The 18,382-nt window shown below is 40.5% G+C and overlaps 1 protein-coding gene across 4 annotated transcripts in view; it reads right to left on the bottom strand.

Moving 5' to 3' along the window:
* LOC140731037 (astrotactin-2-like) overlaps positions 1 to 18,382 on the bottom strand; it is a 1,710,280-nt gene that overhangs the window by 1,631,222 nt on the left and 60,676 nt on the right. The window lies entirely within an intron of this gene.

Here is an 18,382-nt window from a genome sequence, read left to right as displayed (position 1 = left end):
TCTTTAAATATACTAAATGACTTTGCTTCCTCAGCTGTCTGTGGCAATAAATTCCACAGATTCACTGCCCTCTGGCTAAAGAAATTCCTCCTCATGTCTGTTCTAAATGGACAACATTTATTTCAAGGCTGTATCCTTGGGTCTAAGATTCCCATTCCGTAAGTATCATCCTCTCCACATCATTCTATCTTGGCTTTTCAATATTCAATAGGTTTCAGTGAGACTCCCCCCTCATTCTTCTAAACTCCACAAATACAGGCAGGCCCTGAGCCATCAAACACTTCTCATGCATTAACCCTTTCATTCCTTCAATCATCCTTGTGAATTTCCTATGGACCGTCTCCAACGCCAGCACATCTTTTCTTAAATACTGGGAAAAAATTGCTCACAGTATTCCAAGAGTAGTCTGACCCATGCCTTATAAAGCGTCAGCACTACATCCTTGCTCTTATATTCTAGTCTTCTCAAAATGAATGCTAACATTGCAGTTGCCTTCTTTCCTCCTGGCACACCCTGAAAGTTAACCTTAAGGAAATCCTGCAAAAGAACTCCCAAGGTCTTTGTACCTCAGATTTTTGATTTTTCTTCCTTCTGAGAAAACTTTCAACCAATGTGCATGATCATATACTTCCCTATACTATTTTCCATCTGCCACTTCTTTGACCATTCTTTTAATCTGTCTAAGTCCTTCTGAAGACTCACAGCTTCCTCAACACTACATGGCCCTCCACCTGTCTTTGTATCATCTGCAAACCAGGCCACAATGGTATTAATTCTGTCATCCAAATCACTGACACATAACGTGAATGGAAGTGTCCTAACACTGACCCTGTTGAACACCACTAGTCAGCGGCAGCCAGCCAAAAAAAACCCCTTTATTCCCACTTTATGTCTCCTGCCAGACAGTCAATCTTCTATCCATGTTAGTATCCTTCCTGTCATGCAATGTCCTCTTATCTTGTTAAGCAGCCCTGTAAGGAGCACCTTGTCAACAGCTTTCTGAATATCCATGGAAGCAACATCCACTGACTCATCTTTGTCTATCCTGTCTGCTGGTTCCTCAAATAATTCCAACAAATTTGTCAAGTGAGATTTCCCCTTAAGAAATCCACGCTGATTTTGGCCTATTTTGTCATGTGCCTCCAAGTATCCCAAAACTTTATCCTTAATTATGGACTCCAACAATTTCTCAACCACTGAAGTCAAGCTAAGTGGTGTACAATTTCCTTTCCTCTACCTCCTTCCTTTGTTAAAAGGTGGAGTGACATTTTGAATTTCCAGTCCCATGGAACATAGTGTTTAACAAGCCAGCATTCCATAATTCATAATAAAAAAAATCAGAAACTACTGTAAATATGCAACAAGTCAGACAGTATCTATGAAGAAAGCAGTTGTTGTTTCAGGTAGATGATCAGAACCAGCAATAGCTGAAAACATAGCTCATGTGCCGTTCTGAAGAAAGGAAGGAGCAAAGGAAAGAAGAAAATGGAAGAACTGTCATTGGATGGAAGTTGGAATATGTTAAATAGCAATAGGAATCAGAATGCAGTGACTGGGGCAAAAATTAACCTGACATTAGAGCAAGGTATGATTAGGAGTTGGAATGAATATTGAAAATGTAATGACAAAATCCAGGGGTTGCTTGTTGGACCAGTATGTGGATAGGAAAAGTTTAGAGCAAAATAGTTTAAACATGGGCAAATGGGGCTTTCTTAGATGGGCCTCTTGATCGGAATGGACAAGTAGGGCTGAAGGGCCTATTTCTGTGCTGCATGATTTTATTTGAAACCATTAATATTGAGTATGGAAGGCTGTAGTACTCCTGGTCAGAGGGTGATTGCCTCAAGCTTATATAGAGCTTTTTGACTAGGACAGGAAGCAGTGGACTAAGAGTTCAGAGTGAAACTCAGGTAGAGAAGGAATCAGGACAGGAAACTCAGGCTAACACAACCAAAGAGTATGGGAGTATCAAACAAAGTTTTCATGTAATGCATATTTGTGTGTGTGTGTGTTTTTTTTTCCATAATAGAGCAAGCCACATTGTGATCAGTGAATTCAATGGAGTAAATTTCAACTAATTTGAGTAAAGTGAAGTTTCTCAAAGTCAGTGTGGTTGGGGCCCTAAAAAGAAAGACGAGTGGAAGTTAAAGGATAAGCACTACCTCTCCTGCATTTGCAAAGACAGGTGCCGGGGGAAGATGACCGGGTATTAAAGAAGGTGGAGGAGTGTATCAGTGAGCTCTAAAAGGGAGAGGTAAAAGTTAGGCGATAGGAGCAGCACGGTGTTGGTATCATAATCGAACCATGAGAAGTTGCAGAGTTGCACAGATGATGAGTAGGAGGGAAATAAAAGGGAATCCTATCCTGAGAGCTACAGCAAAAGTATGGACTCAGAGCCAAAACAGTTGAGGGGTTTGTCAACCATGGAATAGTGTAATCCACAGTTTAGCAAAAGGCAGGAAGTACGCTGGCAGCACCGGTATAAAAAGGTTAAAATCACTGAATGGGAAACTAGGAGAATGGGATCCTTGCAGTCATGGTAGTTGTTAGAAACAGTTTGCAGTGGAACCAACACTTACTCAAAATGGAGATAGCAAAGTCAAGGAGGGAGAAAGGGGAGAAATGGATACTGAAGATCTGGAGTGAGAACCATGTAGGAACTGGTAAAGTTGAGAACACTTACTAGAATGAGAAGCAGCACCAACACAGGAAAAGGAGGTGAGGGAAGGAACAACATTTGGGCAGAAACAGGAAACAGAGGTACTGGATAGTGAGAATAAATTCAGCCATGTAGAGGACATGGCAGGAAGCTGGAGATTTTCATGGTAGAAAAGAGACAGCTGATGCCAGAAAGCAGGAAGCTTAATTGAGGAGGAAAGCAGAAGTATTGTGGATGTGGGTGGGAACAGATTGGACAAGGGGAGAAAGAGAATTCATTTGAGGAGGAAATGAGACATATTGGATAAAAAAGAGCTGAAATAAAAGAATTGCCCGATAGTTCTGTTGGTCAGAGAGGGCAGGCATGGTCATTGCATAGTTAAGGGATTTAGAGACTAGAGCTTGCAGAGGGAAGGCCTCAAGATGAACTGTGGTTAATGACTGAGCTGATGATGGTGGTGAAATCATGGTCAAAGACAGTTTTTAGAGCTTCTGGTCCACAGTGTGGAAGATGGTTCACCAACTAGCAGCTGCTGCATTTGGAATTGGTCCATTGTGAAAATTGTCTGTGTTGCTCTCCATTTAATAACTTTAGATTGCCAAGTCATAATAATACCATAAGAGAAGAATTAGGCCATATGGCCCATTGAGTCTGCTCCCCCATTCCAGCAAGACTGATTTATTGCTCCTCTCAATCCCATTCTCTTGCCTTGTCCTGCATTGTTTGACACCCTCACTAATCCTCCACTTTAAACACACTCAGTGATGGCCTCCACAGCCATTTGTGGCAATGAATTCCAGAGATTCACCACCCTCTGGCTAATGAAATTCCTTCTTATCTCTATTCTAATTCCAGATCTTGACCAGTCACAGCAATAAAGAAAAAGCATTACTGTAAATGTATTGTAATTGGATGGAGTTGTTCTGTTGAATATTGATGAACAATGTATCTTCCCTAAAAAGTGGTGCAGCTTCACTTAATAAGTAATGTTCACTCGATGGATGAATGTCAAACTTGCACCTAATTTCATACAATATTGCATAAATTGCACCTCAACACTTGCACACATCAACAGCCCATTAAAGGTGCTGCTTTCAATTAAATTAAGTAGCCTAAGGTACAAATACTGCACTCAGCCTACATTCTACAGTGCACCCAGTGAAGCCCTGATACAGCAGAACACTTGCTTTAGTAAGTAATTACTGGTGCTCCCAAGAATAGCATAACTGCAAAGATTTAAGCTCCAGGAATGCTAGATGCTGTCATTTTCTTGCACATCAGATATAAAAAGAAGATACATGTACTTACCAAGTGATATTTGCTACCTCAGGATGCCCCAATGCAGTTTACTGCCAGCAAGGACATTTTAGACTTAATCACCATTCCAACACAGGTAAATATAGCTGGCTTTGCACACATCAAGGTCAAAAACCAATATGATAATAATCAGATAATCTTGAGTAATGCTGTTGTTTGATTGATTAAGTGTTGGCAGGACTCAGGAGAATGGCTCAAGACTACTAAAAATATGACATAATATCTTTTACCCAAGGGTCTCTTACAGAACTGACCTTGATCTACGCCAGTGATCCAAGTGAGTGTTCTGGGGAAAATATGGCTGCACAGTCAAGTGAAGCTTTTCTTTGTTCTGAAAAGAATAACTTGTTTTCACAACCCAAATCAATATGTCCTTATAATATGGGGGGGGGGGGGGACATTGAGTCTGTGTTGGCTCTTAGCACATTCAACCTCTGATATTAACACATGACCAATTCTGCCCACATCTTATCAGAGTCAGAATCAGACTTTAATCGCCAAGTACCTATGCACACACAAGGAATTTACTTCCGGCAGATGTTGTCTCTCTGCTCATAACAATAATAATGATAAATATAAATGAAAATATAGATTATACATTCAGGTAGTGCAATCCAAGTAATAGTTAGCCGACAGTTAACCGGCAGTTAACTGTTCAGCAAAGTGACCGCAGTAGGGAAAAAACTTCTCCAGTGCCTATTAGTCTTAGTCTGGAGGGATCTGAAGCGCCTACCAGACGGAAGCAGATCAAACAGTCCGTGCGCAGGATGGGAGGAGTCCTTTATGATGTTCCCCGCCCTCTTCTTCAACCTGGAAGAGTACAGGTCCACAATAGAGGGCAGGGAGGCTCCAATGATGCGCTCGGCAGTCCTCACTGTGCGCTGTAGTCTGGTTCTATCCTGCTTGGTGACGGCTCCAAACCACACAATGATGGAGGTGCACAGGACAGACTCAATGACTGCAGTGTAGAACTGCAGCAGCAATTCCTGAGGCAGACCGTATTTCCTCAAGAGCAGCAGGAAATACATCCGCTGCTGGGCCTTCTTCAGGATGGAGCTGATGTTCTGCTCCCACTTCAGATCCTGAGAGATGGTGGTTCCCAGGAACCTGAAGTTCTCCACGGTGGATACAGGGCTGCTGAGGACTGTGAGGGGAGACATAGCGGGGGGATGTCTCCTGAAATCCATGAACTTCTTTCTCCCCATCCATATTCACCAATACACTTGGGTCAATTTATAGTGGACAATTATGTTACCAAACAAGATATCTTTGTGACGGGAGGGGAAAACTGGAGAGCCCAGCTGAAACCCATGCAGTCACAGAGGAATGTGCAGTCTCCACATAGATTGTAATGGAGGTCAGGATGAGACATTAAACTAATTAATGTCAAAATTACCAACCCCTTCTCCCTTGACAATGACTGTATCAATCCATTATCCACATAGCCAACTGCCCATCTAAAAGCTTCTAACTGCCTCTATCATATTTGCTATCACTACTATGCTTAGTGTTGTATTCCAGGCACCTACCACTCTCTGTTAAAAACCTGGTACTGTCAATCTCCTCTGAACTTATCCCACATTATCTTAAATCCATGTCTTATCTCATGTCCTAAACATATAGAGAAAAGAAAAATCAGGCACTATCTGCTCCAATCTCTAAGTAAACCTTTGCTAATAAGCCTTATTTAAGGGGAAAAGTCCAAGCTATGGGTGTGTCATCAGGATGAATTTACATCAAGGGGTAAAGATTCCTCCTCAGTCATAATGGTTTCCAAACTTTGGTTCAACTGATGTAAAATAGAATAGAATGGTTTGTTGCACTTTTGTTAAAGCTTCTTATGGGGATTTCCCACTATGGGAGAATTTCTATCCATATTTATTATTTTGATGTACAGTTTGAAGAGAAAAATCAGGTCAATGTATTTTTTAAACACATTTACACCACTGAATCACCTGCTGAGGTAAAAGTTTGACCAAAACCTTGTACTGGTGACAGGAGTGATTTATAACTCGTTGAAAAATTTTAGATATTCAGATCTTGCCATGAATTAACTTAATTTCCAAGGGAGCCCCAGAGTTTTCCATTCCATTTTAAGTGCCCAAATTCCTCATCTAAACTAAGTCTGTCTCAGTTATCACAGAGTGAGTTACAGTGTTACTCTAAACTCCAAGGGTGACACCTACATTCTTGCTTTCAGATGAGAGCTCTCTGTGTAATGGATTTATGCCAAGCATTTTGAACCATTCTGACTCACACACAATTAGGTTGGAGAACTTTTGCAATTTTGTATACAATTTACAGGGTGACACTAATAAGTGTTAGTCCTAGTTTTCTATCAATGCTGTCATTTCTGTTTTAGTCTCATCTGGAAAATTTAATTTGTTTTAATCCCAATACTTGCTCACCCTATCAAATAACCACCAATTCCTAAATGTAGGGGCAGATAGTAATAGTTTTGAAGTCACATCTCATTTCTTAACTTCACTTCCTGGAATGTCAGTGTACTGAGGAAGCTGCTTGGATTGAAATTTGGCTGCTGTGGTTTTAAACTGTAAAATCAATTTATATGCCAAAAGCTAGTAAATAATGATAAACGTAGCAGTAAAGTTTTAACTGGCGACTCCATTCAATGCTGACACTTTGAAAAGAATAGTAATCCTTTGGAGAAGTGGCATCCATCATTAAGGATCCCCATCACTCAGGACACGTCTTCATTGTCTGTTGATTTCTGTTTTTGTATTACTTATTTAATTTAACTATTATATATATATACTTACTGTAATTCAATTTTTTATCTCTATATTATAATGTATTGCAATGTACTGCTGCCACAAAGTTTACAAATTTCAAGACATCTGCCAGTGATATTAAACCTAATTCTGATTCTGATTCCCATTGCTCCCATCAAGGAGAAAGTGCAAGAGCCAGAAGACACAACACGCAACATTTCAGCAACAGCTTCTTCCCGTCTGCCATCTGAATTTTGAATGGACCATGAACCCATAAACACTACACTACCTCACTACTTATTGCTTTCCTTTTTTTTTTGCACTACTTATTTATTTCAACTTTTTTATGTATACTTCTTGTTGTAATTTATAGTTTTTATTTATTATCATGCATTGCAACGCACTGCTACCACAAAACAACACATTTCACAACATATGCCAGTGAGATTAGGCCTGATTCTGAAAGATTAATTGGAACAGCAGAGGGAAAGTGGTCTACAGTTATCCATACAGAATGCAACAGACATTATAGGTTGAATGGTCTCTTTCTTTGCTGAATATCCTCTGCCCTTTTAAGTAATGGGGAAAGTTTTACTCATAGCATTAAAAATTCTGGGTAGTGTTAGATTAGGATCATCTCTTTTCATCAGGAAGTGGCCGCAGAACATATAATTATGTCACTGGCTGATATTTCTCTCTGCAGTTGCCGGCCCTCCATCTTCTGCTGTTTAACATGCCTTTGACATTCACAGCACATCCAATCCTCCAGTCTAACAGATCAACTTACTGTCGAAACCAACAGACGTTCCACAATCCACCAAGCCAAGGGGATGGATTTTCAAGTCCCAGCCATTCGACTGGGCTTGCCAACTTACACAGTATTAATTTTTCCTCATACCGTATTGCCATTAAAAAAGTTATTTATAGGTTTAGTAATGGACCCTTCCAGCCCGACAAACTTGTGCCACGTAATTATACCCATGTGACCAATTAACCTACAAACCCACACACCTTTGGAGTCTGGGAGGAGACCAGAGCACCTGAAGGAACCACCAACCTCCACACCCCCACCAGCGCCCATAGGGAGGATGTGAAAAATCCTTATGGGGGCGGCAGAATGCAGTAGTTGGAATGGCCACAATGAGGGGACGTCCTTGATTACACTGGCTGCTTCCCCAGGGTAGCAGGACATGTGAAGTGGGCCAGCAGAGGGGAGGCTCATTTTTATGACACACTGGACTGCGTTCACAACCCTCTGCAATTTCTTGCAAACCTGGGCCAAGCAGTTATGACACCAGGTTGCGAAACATCCAAAGGCACTGGAACACAGAAAGAACTATAGCCTTGCAGGCAATGAGCACTCAACGTCACAACGCGTCTGAAGCTCATCCAACTTCACCAACCAAACAGCCATTATTGGGGATGCATAGATTAGCAAACAGAGTGCCCAACAGTTCCCCTTGACTCAAGGCATGGAACGAGTTCATGCAATTTAACAGTTGTTAAGTCAAGTACACTCTCTCAACTTTCTCTACAGATCTAGAGAAAACAGGTTGCTCAATGATACAGAGCTGGCCAAAACCAAACTGTTAAGTATAGTCCATCAGTGAACCTGCCGAACCTGAGGATTCCTCTTGAGCTGTTCAAAGCAACCTTGGCTTCACATATGAAGTCAAAAACCTGCTTTGGGGATTGTGAGACCTTACGTGATTGGTCAATCGCACTGGAAAAGTATAAAGGCAGTTTGCGGAACACCAGCTCTAACCAAACTATCATTCAGACTCCAATCTGAATCCTTGTCAATGTAATTTTCGCTGTTGTGATCATCTTCATCTTTGCCTGGCCGATCCTTTGCATGCACTAACGTCGTTCCATCCATGTCAACTCGTTGCCGTCATCAACAACTGATAGGGATTCACAGTTTGTAAATTTTTTTAAATTTTAATTTAGCCCCGTTAATGATGGATAAATATGCACAGCATGATCTCCATGAGTAGGAAGGTGGTGATGCTTTGAATTCTAATCCTGCTAAGAAACAGAAACTAAATACGTAAAGTGCATCAATACAATATTACATAGAGTATGGTTTTATTCAGCTCCCATCAGATCAGTGACACCCCATGGGTCTTATTTGTAATACTGTACTGTCTAATGAAACCAAGAAGATTGCAGGAACACTTCCATAAAAGCCATCCTGAAAAGGCTACTTATGGTACTACTCAGTTCCAGAAGATGAAAGAAGCATTTGAAAAGCATTGAAATCTCGAGTCATTTGCCAAGAAAGCTACAAGTGATCTTGACAGTGGTCCATTTGCTTCTTATGGCATGTCCACAATGAGAGCAAAGTGTGGAAAATCTCTGACAATTGGTGAAAGAGGCCGCTGTATTAGAAGTGCTCAGAACTGTTCTCAAAATGGGTGCCAGTATCTTAAAATCAATTCCTCTGAGTAATAACTCTTTAGCTCGTCGTATTGACAAAATGAGTGAAGATTTTGAGTATCAACTATGCACAGAGCTACAAAAATAGAACTTGGGATACAACTGGATGAGTCAGCTGGGTGAGATAATGAGGCATTGCTAATGGCATATGTAAGATTTATCAAAAATTGAGAAGTCTATGAAGAGATTCTGTTTTGTGTAAGGTTAAAAATAAATATCAACAGAGAATCAATCTACAATGAGCTCAAAATGTATATTGAGGATAAAAGTATTCTGTTTAGGAATATGATTTCTTGTACAACAAATGGAGCACCTTATATAACAGGTCACCATGCTGGTTTAGTGGCATTTATGAAAAATGAAATTCCAAGTCTGTTTTAATCTATTGTGTAATTCATCATCAACATCTCCCAAGACAAAAACCTCACCCAGCAGCATTTTTTAAGCATGACTCTTGTAATATTTACTATCAATAAAATTAATGTTCATTCATTAAATAGCAGAATCTTTCACCAGTTATGCCAAGATAACAATGAAGAGCTTGAACATTTGCTTCTTCACACGGAAGTGCGCTGGCTGTCAAAAGATTGCTGCTTAAAATGGTCCTTTGATCTTTTTGACAAAATCAACAAGAGCTTGGGAAACAAGATTGAACTTCTGCATGGAGTTGTGGCAAACCTAGCTGACCTGTATGACAAAATGAACATTCTAAATATGAAACTAAAGGGTGAGAATTTGAATTTAATCCAGGCAAAAAGTGCAGTGTCCACTTTTATCAGAAAATTGGAAACATATAAGGAAAATATTCGGAGAAGAACATCTCACAGTTTCTCTGCATGGAAACAATGACACCCTATTTCACAGATGGTGATTTGCAAGAGTACTGCTTCCAGATGCAGTCATTTAAGAAGCAAGGATTTGAACAATCTGGAAATTTGGGACTGGGTATTTAATCCATTTCTTTGCAAGGTGGAAGAACAAGAAGAGAGCACAAAAATGCTTTCCAAAAATACCGGCTTTTGTGGTATGTGGCATCACTGTCATATGAAGTTTCCTGGTCTTTGCAGAAGAGCCAAACTGCTCTTCCATCCTCCTACCTTGTTGAAAGAGGCTTCAGTGCGGTGAGCGGCATAATCACAAAAACAGAAACCACTTGGACACTGTTACCTGCGGGGACTTAAGGCTTTTGCTGTCACAATTTGAACCAGATATTTCAACTTTTGCTAAGGATCACTTGATATCAAAGCTGCTGTACAGCGCATAGGTGCTGTGTAAACTGGGTGTAAAGACAAGTAAAAATTTAAAGCAGAATAATCTTTCTCATATTAACATATGGTAGACATGTTTTTACACTATGGAGGTAGTGGTGCCTCAGAGGAGCCTTGGCAAGTATGAAAGTGAATTAGGGAGAGGTTGGGCTAAAAAATGTTGGGAAAAACTGGAATAGGCCCTTCTCGCCCTTCGAGCTGTGCTACCCCAGCAACCCCGGACAGCCCTGAGTTAACCCTAACCTAATCACAGAACAACTTACAATGATGAATTAACCTACCCGGTGCATCCTTGCACCATAGGAGGAAACCAGGGCACCCAGGGGAAACCCACGCATTCCACCAGAGAGATGTATAGAGACTCCTTACAGATGGCACTGAAATTGAGCTCTAAACTCCGATGCCCCAAGCCATAATAGCGTCACACTAATGGCTATGTAACCATGGTGCCCACAACCAACAATTCTCTTTATCCCACTGATCAACCTTCTCCAACTGAAGCATATCCCTCCTTAAATAAGAAGACCAAATCATCTAATGAACAATCACCAGCCTCTACTAGATGACCAACAACTACAGATTCCTTTTGACCTGCTGATAACTCTGCACATTTTCTCCAGTGCTGCTTGTTGCTCCTGTGACTAACACAGACGTTTGTTCACAATGGTGGATTCAGACCTCACTACTACATGGTGAAATGATTAAAGGAAGGTCAACTGTCTTTCAGATGAATTCAACTGGTGGATGAATTGCCAGTGGTCAAGGAGTCTCAGGCAACTAACACAAAATCCCTGAGGCCATCAATGCTTGTGCGCCTGGGTTTCTGGGTGCAATGTGGCACAATCCCACACAGATGCATTTGGTACAAGCTCACCCTTATCAGCTAGGATGTGGTTGTCTTTGTACTGTATGTATGGACTGATTTCAGTGAATGGATTTTTGTATGGGAAAGAAGATGGATCATCAATTTGCAACAACACAATGAATCAGTATCTTACTAAACAAACTCAGTGTCACAGATAAAATATAATCCCTGTTCAATGAAGAGAACTACAAATGATTGGTGTCACAGATGTTATCAACTGGGAAGAGTGTGTGTGTGTGTGTGTGTGTGTGTGTGTGTGTGTGTGTGTGTGTGTGTGTGTGTGTGTGTGTGTGTGTGTGTGTGTGTGTGTGTGTGTGTGTGTGTGTGTGTGTGTGTGTGTGTGTGTGTGTGTGTGTGTGTGTGTGTGGTAAATTTGGGAGCAAAACTGAAAACTGGACACAAATGACTACAGTTTAAACATCAAGAGATGAATATGCTTGATTCATTAAAGACAAGCAAAGATTGCATTTCAAAGTTCAAAGTAAATTTATTATCGAAGTACATATATGTCACCACATGCACAGTAAATACAACGAAACACAAAGTCATGAAAGATGGAAAAACAAGCGAAGTGCAAAAGACTGCTAGTAGTGTAAATACAAAAAGAAAAATTTTAAGTAACAATAATAAGTAAATTACCGTGGAGTAAACTAAAAACCATTTTGAGAAAATGATTTTGAAAAAAAAAGGAAACTACATTCCATAAATATTCTAGCCAGAAATATAGCCTGCTATTCCCCAGTCTTCTTATCCTACCTAAAACCTGCTGGTCAACGGAGACCAAAATAATTAACTTGCAGATCTCTCACCTGGTACCTGGTCTCTCCAAGTTTCCTAACAAAATCTTTTCCTTGCATCAATCTGCCTCAAATTCCTCAACTTCTTGCCCAAATCACTCCAAACACATTATGTCATCAAAATAGTCTGAAATTCTGTTTCCATACTTAATCTGGAACAAAACCATTTTAAGCACAGATAATTTTGATCATATACTTAAAGTTTCCTTGAATATATTCTCAGAGTAATCCCTCTCTGACATAACTGTCTCACACATAGTTAAAGGCAGGCATATGAATGAATAAATATGGATCCTTTATCCATACTTTTAAGAAAAAATAAAGGGAGAAATAATTTTTATTACCCAGTACTCAAAGCATACATTCATACATTTCAAAAGGGTGGCATTGTGCTTACCTCTCTCTTACATTAATAACAAATGATTTCTCACTTTATCAAGCATTTAGGAGGAAAATCTTTCATCCATTGAAAGGAATGTACTTGTTTGTCTGTTCATTTGACAGCAGGTCAGATGTCTCACAGAGTTTGACAATCTTGAAAACCGGAATACAAATCATTGCCAGACAGTCCAACATTTCATGAAGCAGACAAGCCGATTGGTAGGCAGAAAACTGATTTGGGTATATCCAGGTCCAGAAATGATAATGGCTATACTGTTTGAACCAAATCCAGCAGCCCACAAAGAAACGTCATTTGTTTTGAAATGAGACCTAAAGTCATACTCTCTGAACAAAGTGACCTGTTCACCCTTGCTGAAATTAAGCAGATTAATATTCAGACTGAATTTCACGACTTAATGTTAGCTCAGTCTGCATTCAGAGGTACAAACAAAATTCATGGTATTTCAATCTGCTTGTAAAAGCTATTATTATTCCTCTAGATCCTAATACTATTCAAGCAGACATCTGGCATTGCAATACGAGAGATGAGGATCATTGTCTCAGTGATGCAACATGAAAAGCCTCATCCACGTACGATTCTTTTGTCAATTCAGGTAATGTCCTCCTGAGATGTTAAGTGGAGAAATGAAGTGCAGTCTACAATAGATCTTTATTAGCAGGTTGCTTGGATACATTCCCACGGTTTGGGATCCATGGCCACAGTTGTATGTTGCATGGAACACTCAAGTCATTCAAATCCAAAGCCATTGTGGATGGGGACAGTGCAGAAGTATAGTGCTGAACTGCAGGATTTGCCATAATCATTTCAAACAGCAGGGCATGCTTGAAGGGGTAACTGGCCTGCTGTCTTCTTTTCAATGTTTCTACAGCAAAAATGAAGTCAATACTTAAGCCTTATTACAACACTGCAAATCTGAAGGAGAAAACTGAGAGAAAGATCTTGAATTTGGATTGCTGATGCTCCATATAGATGATTCTTGGGTTTCAAAATCTCGATCTTGCTACAATACCCCAGCACCATCAAGATACATTTAATCAGTACTCCTAGAGCAGTAAGAGTCAAAAGTAACGGGCCAGAAAGTGGTGGGAAACACTGGCAATTCCACACATAACTGCCTGTATTTCTCAGGAATACAAATGGAATCCGGAACCTTCTGCCGTCCTTCCTCAGTCAATTCCAGATCACATTCCAGAGTCACACTGCTCATGGAGTTCTGTGCCAAGCTACTTCCTCTGCCATCACATTGAAGGATTCGCCCAATGAACCTGAACCAATTTAGACCTGGTACAGGTAAAAGAACCCCATTCATCTGAATGGGGAGGAGCATGGGGTTAGTTACAATTTTTGAATTAATAGAATTTGCTTTAATGTTATCAATGTTTAAAATTGTTTGTGATTAAAGTACGTAAATACTTAAACATTTTTTTAAAATAATAGATTTATTGAACAGGACCAGCTGGGGAAGGAGTTTGAGGACTTAGATGTACTGACAATGGAACACCAGCCATTTTTTTCCAGGCAGGATGTGAGGGTGTTTGGACGGGAATCAGCAGGTGGTGGAGTTCTTGCTGTCTAAGTCTTGGTGGTAGGCATTATAAAAGTGGAAAGTTATATGAACCACCTATGTAAGTAACCATACTTCACTTTGCTCAAGATGTACACTACAGCCACAATGCACCAGTGATGGAGGGAATTAATATTTAGAACATTGAATTCTCTAACTTCCGTTAATGCCCCTCCTCTCCATCTTACCCCATCCCTGATTTATTTATTTCCCCCCTCCCCTTTTCGTTCTCTCTCTGCCCTTCACTCTGTCTATTCTCCATCTCCCTCTGGTGCTCCCCTCCCCCTTTCTTTCTCCCTAGGCCTCCTGTCCTATGATCCTCTCCCTTCTCCAGCTCTGTATCCCTTTTGCCAATCACCCTTCCAGCTCTTAGCTTCACCCCACCCCCTCTAGTCTTCCCCTATCATTTCGCATTTCCTCCTCCCCCTCCTACTTTCAAATCTCTTACTATCTTTTCTCTCAGTTAGTCCTGACGAAGGGTCTCGGCCCAAAATGTTGACAGTGCTTCTTCCTATACAGCCTGCCTGGCCTGCTGTGTTGCACCAGCATTTTGTGTGTATTGCTTGAATTTCCAGCATCTGCAGATTTCCTCGTGTTAATATTTAAGTTGGTTGAAGGGATGCCAATCACGGACTGGTTCATTCTGCATGGTACCCAAAAATGTTTCAGGCAGCCAAATTGACACCATGCACTTAACTGGTGTATGGCTCGAGAGGCGGGTCTTCATCCTATTGCTGGGTTCTGAACAATCTTGGCAGTCCTGATCACCTACCGTAGATTCCGGACTACAGAGCGCACCTGATTAAAAGCCGCTGGCTCTAATTTTAGAAATAAAATCAATTTTTTAATTGTAAAGGCCGCATCGGATTTTAGGCCGCACCGGATTTTCGGCCGCAGGTGTCCCACGTTGTAATATGAGATATTTACACAGAAAGATATTACACGTGAGGATTTTTTAAACTTTTAATTAAATCCATATGGTAACAAAAACAAATACATATTGCAAATGCTTTTTTTCGAACCGTGCCCGTACGCGGCTACTTTTAAATATACGTTGCGTATACTTCTTTACTGAACAACATTCCAATATCTCCTAACGACTGGTAAAAAAATATATATATTGCAGCCTACCAGGAAAAGTTATTGATCACCTTTAACTTAAAAGCAGCGTTCGCTCGGATCCAAAGCCGCTCGCGTAATGCGCTCCCCCCCTCCTTTCCGTTTATCGCAAACGGCATTTAAAAGCAGCGTTCGCTCAGATCCAAAGCCGCTCGCGTAATGCGCTCCCCCCCTCCTTTCCGTTTATCGCAAACGGCATTTAAAAGCAGCGTTCGCTCAGATCCAAAGCCGCTCGCGTAATGCGCTCCCCCCCTCCTTTCCGTTTATCGCAAACCGGCATTTTCCCACAAGACACCGCGAAACCGGGTGTGACGTCATAGCATCCCGCGATGTAGTACAGAAAACAAATATACCGTAGTTAAAACTCTTCTAACTTTAACTAGAAAATGAATTACTAAGCGAAAATATTATAAACTAAGTAGGCAGCACAATGCTTCGAGTGTTTTCCATGTTGATGAGGGTGAGTACAAATGACTGATTTACAATAATTTAATTGTGAAAGTGCGCTTGATTTATCGTACAATTTCATTGGACCTCTGTGAACTACTCATCAATTTTATTGGTCTACTGTTACGAGGCAAAATGTTTACGAGGCGGCATGAAAAAAATCATGCATTAGCCGCTTCGGATTATAGGCCGCAAAGTTCAAAGCTGTTCAAAATGTGGGAAAAAAGTAGCGGCTTAAAATCCGGAATCTACGGTACTATTTCCCGTCACCCTGAAAATAAGTGTTCTTCATGTGCCAATCTCATTTCCTTCCAACAACACAGATACTTTTTCCTAGATAGAGGGAATTCCATATTGCAGCTACAATGAGCATAATATTTTTTAACTTCTGATCCCTTTGGAGCTTCAGTCTAAAATTTTAAATCTGTACCTCCTGATCTTTATAACATATAATTATGGGAACAGCTTTCCACTATTTACACAGTCTAAACCGGTCACTATCTTTACAATTTTATCAAATCTCCTCTCAACATTCAACACAGTGGGAAGGACTCTGCTCATGCACTACAATCTTGCAGCCAAATCCCCTGGAAACATTTTAGTAACGGTCATAATTACATTGCTGCTTTGAGATCTTGCCATCCCTGTTCCTTGTAATGCATCAGAGGTTGTGAGCCTCTCTGGGATGTCACAGGTCAATGAAGGGCACTGGCAGTTTTGCAAATGTACATTATTTTTGGAATGACGTTCTAAAATGTATTCCAAGATACATTAGTATCTTAATGTAACATGTTATCCCAGGATGAAGCACTGAAAAAAAGAGCTGTCGGAGGCCAGAGATTAGGTCTTAAAGTCATTGCTTTTTACTAATTCAAACATTAAACATGAAGCAACAAGGACCTGGCTCTAAACTCCATACAAGCTAGTGCTCCATCTAGTGGGAACCAGAACCATTCCCATTAAACACACAACAGTCTGAATTCACCTTCACTAAGTATGTGGAAATATGTTTTCAAATGTGCTTTACAAAAAAATACCATCTAGTGAATGCATAAACCGTAAAGAAATCCTGACATATTCCCAATCTTTCATTGGGATAGACGCTCAAAGCCTTGGGAAAGGGCACAGCTCCAGGGATTAAACCAAGTCTGCACCTTCCAACACAGAGGATTGATGGGAAATTTTTCAATGTTTTCAGGCAACCCCACACAAATATTAACTAGCAGTAGTTGACAACCCACAGAGCCTCTTGAAGTTTATAAGGAATCTGCACATTTTAAAGGTTTTAACCCCTCATATTAAATTGGTTTATTATTGCACATGAAACAAGGTACAGAGAAAAACTTGACTTGCACATCGTTCAATTTATTACAACTGTGCATTGAGGTAGTACAATGTAAAATGAATAACAGAGTACAGAATAAATTCTAACAGTTAAAGAGAAAGTGTAGCACTGGTAGACTTGGCACTAGGTCATAATGAGGCAGATTATGAGGTCAGGAATCAATCTTCTCATACCAGGAAACCATTCAATTGTAGAGTTTGACAGTCCTTGTACCTGTGCTCGGTGCTTTTAGCCTTTTGTATCTTCTGCCTGATGGAAAGGGGAAAAAGAGAGAATTTTTGGGGTGGAAAGGGTCTTTGATTATGCTGGCTGCTTTACAGAGGCAGGGAGAAATAAGACCTTCGACTACCTTTCATCTCCAACAGGAAGCAAATGCTTCTGCAGTCACCCAAAACAATTTCGAGTTAAACTTTAGAATTAACATTGATGTTGTCTTCAGAGACACAGCATATACATTTTGCCAAAGTGGAAGGGGTGGGGGTGGGGCACTGTTTGGAGGAATATAGACAATGTAGCCCTCATCCTGAATGTAGCTCAGAATGTGGTTGCTGCAAAATGTGCTTAACCCCCAGAGCAGGCAATCAACGTATGTCACTACATGCTGAGGTTACATCATCAATGTTGCCAAGGATGGGCCTTGGCACATTTGTGCAGAATGTGCCTTTTGGTTTGATCCTCCCATACTACCTATCATTCACAGGAGAACTTCGTACTGAAGCAATCCTTTCACCACAAGTTAAGTAAAGCAATGATCTTATGTGTCCAAACTTCAGTCGCGGAATAACTGAAGCTAGAGCATAGCCTTCTTACTCTTATATTTGAAGCCCCGACTAACGAAGGCTGGATTCCCTTTTGACTTCTACCTGCACTGGCACTTCAAGGATCTTTGGACTTGGGGCAGTCCTTTAATGCTCCCAAGGACCTTACAATTAATGGTGGTCTTGCCTCATTTGCATTCCCAAATTTCATCACCTCAGATTTATTTGGATTAAATTCCTTCTCCAATTTTCCAGCCCATTTCACCAACACATTGATTTCCTCCAGACAATCAACATCCCAATCAGCTATGTATATAACAAGCAGCAAAAGGCCCAGAAACGATCACCGTGGAACATCCAAACTTAAAAAGAGGACTCTGCCTCCTGTTGTCAAGTTAATTTTGGATTTAATTTATCAACTTGCCCAGAATTCTATGGTGCAAAACTTTTTGAACCTGTTTCCCATGTGGGACCTTGTCAAAAGCATAAGCTACATCTACTGCATTTCCATCAATACTACACTGATACCTATTAAAAACAACTCAATCACATTGGTCAGACAGGATCTATCCTTGACAAAGCTATTTGAACAACGGCTGATTGTTCTAAATGATCGTTAATTCGCTCAGAATTTTTTTCCCTAATAACTCCCCCACTGACCCTAATGTG

Source organism: Hemitrygon akajei, chromosome 7 (assembly GCF_048418815.1).
Source record: "Hemitrygon akajei chromosome 7, sHemAka1.3, whole genome shotgun sequence".
In the NCBI taxonomy this organism is placed as follows: domain Eukaryota; kingdom Metazoa; phylum Chordata; class Chondrichthyes; order Myliobatiformes; family Dasyatidae; genus Hemitrygon; species Hemitrygon akajei.
The sequence above is the reverse complement of the archived record's forward strand: the minus strand, read 5'-3'. Positions and strand labels throughout refer to the sequence as shown.